We start from the raw sequence: 224 nt of genomic DNA on the forward strand, positions 1-224 counted from the left end.
GTCCCACGTCCCTGTGTCACCTCCCAGTGTCCCCATGCGTGTCCCATGCCACCCCCGGGTGTCCCCTGCCATGTCTCTTGTCACCCTTTGTCACCCTGTGCCACCCCCGGGTGTCCCCTGCCATGTCCCTTGTCACCCTCTGCCACCCCTGGGTGTCCCCTGCCGTGCCCAGTGTCACCCCCCCCCACCCCACCAGGACACCCAGTGTCCCTGCCACCCCCCCC

Source organism: Oxyura jamaicensis, unplaced genomic scaffold (genome assembly GCF_011077185.1).
Source record: "Oxyura jamaicensis isolate SHBP4307 breed ruddy duck unplaced genomic scaffold, BPBGC_Ojam_1.0 oxyUn_random_OJ61845, whole genome shotgun sequence".
Taxonomy (NCBI): Eukaryota; Metazoa; Chordata; class Aves; order Anseriformes; family Anatidae; genus Oxyura; species Oxyura jamaicensis.